Below are 4,062 nucleotides of genomic sequence, written 5' to 3'. Positions count from 1 at the left end.
CACACACACACACACACACACACAAGCATGCACCCATTCAGTCCAAGCTATGTGTTGCCCACGGTATGGTAAATTACAACATGGAATTCACCATCTTTGAGTGTTTTTCCTATAATATATAAAAAAAAATTAAAGTAGCAGAGATATATACCAAAAGTAATCTAATTAAATTTGTGATACATAGTGAAGTTTGTCCATAAAGTTAATAACTAGTGTTAACCGAGTGGAGCCACTGTGAAAATTTGTCTATGGGCGCACACTTTTGTTTTCTTGTACTGTCTTCTCTCACCCATGGTTTCTTTCTGCTTACTTATAGTTCTTGGCTCACTGTCACTTCATGACTCAGCTGCCCATCAACAAAAGTATTCATTGGGACCATTGATGACATGTCCTCTTGTCATGTCCACTCACCCCACTGCCATTACTCTGCTCATTCAGTTTTTTATCCAACACTCTCTTTAAGCTAGAGCAACTTTGGAGTTGTTCAGGCTTCAGATTATGTCAAGTTTAAAACCCCTGGTTTTATCTATAAATATTCTCCTTAACTCTATATGAAAGTGGAGGGACAGTCTCTCACATCATTGACTGCCCGCTTTTCTTTTAAAAATTGGCTCTCATTTTCCCAGAACATAATGAAAGGATTTAAAAGAGAAAATAGCTTAAAAATTTGTTTCTTTACAAGTTGTGTGGTCTATTTCTCCATGTAGCAGAGAAACATCTTATCGGGTATTCCTCTTACATGTAGTTCCATCGAAATAAAATATAGTCTGCAAATTATCTTTTGGAGACTCACTGTTATCTCTGGGGTATTGCATCAGTTACTTCAACTGTGATCAACAGAAACTGACTACTGTTACCTAAACAAAAGTGAACTTATTTAAGCTGTGGTGGCAGGGTTGGGACAGGTATGGTGCTTGCATAACAGGCTAGAAGGCTGCAAGGCAAGGCTTGGGAAGAGAGAAGAGCAGAGGAAGATTTAAAGATCAAGAAGACGGAAGAACAGCAACCATCCTATGGTAAAAATGCCTGTTTAGTGCACCTCTTCTCTTTTGCTGCCACTGAAACGAAATCCTCTCTACAAATCATCTATTCATTCTTGCATTGCTCACTCAACATTCATAGTCCCAGGAGAGAGAAGCTGATCGGCTGGGGTTAAGCCGCATGTCTGACCCTTGGGTCTACTAGAAAAAGGACCTGGGACCCTTGATTTCCAGAGATATGCAACTGCTGTTCCCACACGACCCCATGCAGTGAGGAAGAGGCATTTTCCCAAAAGGAAATCAGGGGGTGGTGAATGGATTGGGAAGCCAATAAAGACCAATGTCCACTAAGGAACTAGTACTTTGGACTGAGTTTTCGCCAGCTGAAATATTGTAGGGAAGGAGAGTCTAAAGAGAACTTTATGAATCAATCAAATAGTATTCGTTAAGTACTTATTTGTCATAAGAAATAACTCAAAATAGCATATGTCTCCCCAAAAGAATGTATAATAGTAGACACAAACAAGTAGGCATAGGAAATGGTCTTTTTGTTTTTTCATTGTGTTTTACATTATCTATAGAGCTGCTGTTGAGATGGAGAAAGGAGGAGAGAAGAGAGGGAGTGAGTTTGAATGGGAGAAAAAGACAAGAGCGGCTACACGGGGAACAGGTACAGGTGTGTCAGTGTTTTACATACGTCATCCATAGATCCAGTATTTTGTGGAAACTCAGACCTTTTAGGGAACCTCCTTCATTTTTTTCTCGATTCAACTTCCTTCTCTCAAACAGCTGGGGCTTTCTGCACATTGGATCAAGCATTCAAATAGGTGGAAGAGCCACATATTTTTACTATCGACTCTTAAGCAATTTCTTTCCCCATCAAAACCGTTTTATGCATGCTGCTCATGGGTTGCAGTGGTAATAAAGATTCATTTTTCAGGAGAGAACATCAAAATTAAGAGAATTGTAAAACCATTCAGCATCCATCCTTCTTTTTATAATTAGCAAGAAATGGGCTGAGGGCAAGATAAAGCATATATATTCCTGACATCTTTTCTTTGAATTCCTTTTTATTTTTATTTTTGGAGATGACAAGGCAGATTTGGCTGTTTCTGTCTAATTTGACAAACTGAATACTGTCAGGCAGATGTCTTCATTCAGTCTGTGTAGGAAGAGGGAGGAGAATTAAAGGAAAGAAGTAGTGAGCGTTCCTTCTGGTACTCCGGATAGGTGTCAGATAGCTTGCAGGATGGTCTATGAGTACAAAGGTAGCTTATAGTACTTTATGTAAAATGGTAATTTTTTATTAGGATTAAAAACACCTGCGGCAGACATCTTTTGGGGCCTGACACTTCATTTTGTAGTCTTGGAATATGCACTGTTATGATCCACGTCAGAAAGCAATAACAATTGCGGTATTTAGGTGATGAAGCACAGTAGATGGATATGTGGCAATCAGATGAGGTTAGTCAAGGTGCAGAAGACCGAAAATGAGCTGGAATAATATCCCCACCTATAGTAAGGCTTGATATAAAAGAGATCTACCAGTTAAGTCATTTCTGTCAGCAATATCTATTTAATTTCAACCTTGTGCATTACAAGTAGAGGAGATTAACTAAGTGTGAGTCCTTTTGCCATTCAGTATTCCTTTTCCCCTTCTTTCTCTACTCTCAGTTGGAAGATCAAAATAGTCTTGTCTCTATAATTTCTTAGATTTGCTTCTTTCATGTTCTTAGAAGCTTACCGAATACTCCTCAGGATTTATTCCTGGTTTTGATTCTTTGATTCTTTTCAAGTTCTCTCACATTCTTTACATAGGTCATATTATAATTTTTCTTTAAGCAGCAAAGCATCTCAGTAACTCCTGAGGCATTTTTCTTTCTGTAAGCACCTAGGTTACCTCAGCAGGACAGGGCAAGAAAATGGTGTCACAGCAAGAAGCTTATATTATGCTAGTTAAGTACTGGGAATGACCAGTAGTGTCCAGTCAGAGGCAGGAGACAAAACAAGAGTGGCAGCTATTTTGGACAAATTCCTGCTTTATTAATTCAGTAATACATCGTGATAACTATGATGCATCCTGAACAATAAACTGCATGTGGCCAAATTATGCCTCTCAGTCATCATGATAATGTAGAAGGACATTGTAGGAGCAGCAGCTATAAAATGCCGTGTACTCTCTGAGCAACTAAAGATTCAGGGTTAAGAAAATAGTGCTGCCAGGAAGAACCATTTTTCTTTTTCCCCCTCCTTTTCTCTACCTTTTAAAAGTGTTGTTTCCTTCCCAAACCACTAGGAAAATGCCTTCTGTACATTCTTAGCACTGCATCTGATCTTTCTCTTCTCCAGGTAGTACAAATCTTAAGAATGAAGTAGAGAAAATACTATAACACTTTGGAATAGCACAAGGAGATGGGTCAGGGAGTATTGTCACATCTAAAATTAAATAGACTAATTGGGGTAGGGATGAAGGAGGCAAGGAAGTAGTGGACGATGATAAGTCATGTTAAAACAAAGCACATAAAAATATGGAATAAAATAGTGTAAAGGGTTCTCATTTAAAATTACTTCTACTATGTCAGAAAACCTTTACCAATTTATAGATGTCAAATGAGATTAAAGATAATGCACTTACACTATTACTGCATTCAGTCAACAAAATCTATTGAACGTTTATTTAAAATTACTTCTACTATGTCAGAAAACCTTTACCAATTTATAGATGTCAAACGAGATTAAAGATAATGCACTTACACTATTACTGCATTCAGTCAACAAAATCTATTGAACGTTCATACACCAGGTATTGTTCTAGTTACTGGTGGATACAGCAGGGAACAAAACAAAGTCCTTGCTCTCTTGGAGCTTATATTGCAGTGGTAGTGAGAACATATAGACAACAATGAAACAAGTAAATATATAGTATGGAAGATGGTAAGGAGAGCTAAAGAGAAAAATAACTCAAGGAAGGGAGAGAGGAGTATAGGACTGGCCAAGAGAATCCCCAGTGAGAAGACGGCATCTGAGCAGAGACCTGCAGGAAGTGAGGGAGCTGTCTGTATAGATATCTGGGCAGTGTCCA

At 38.3% G+C, this 4,062-nt stretch overlaps 1 pseudogene; it reads left to right on the top strand.

The window, feature by feature from the left end:
- Positions 1-1,574: 1,574 nt before the first annotated feature.
- Positions 1,575-4,062, top strand: part of LOC103587209 — a 4,586-nt pseudogene continuing 2,098 nt past the window's right edge.

Source organism: Galeopterus variegatus, unplaced genomic scaffold (genome assembly GCF_000696425.1).
Source record: "Galeopterus variegatus unplaced genomic scaffold, G_variegatus-3.0.2 Scaffold428, whole genome shotgun sequence".
Taxonomy (NCBI): domain Eukaryota; kingdom Metazoa; phylum Chordata; class Mammalia; order Dermoptera; family Cynocephalidae; genus Galeopterus; species Galeopterus variegatus.
The sequence above is the reverse complement of the archived record's forward strand: the minus strand, read 5'-3'. Positions and strand labels throughout refer to the sequence as shown.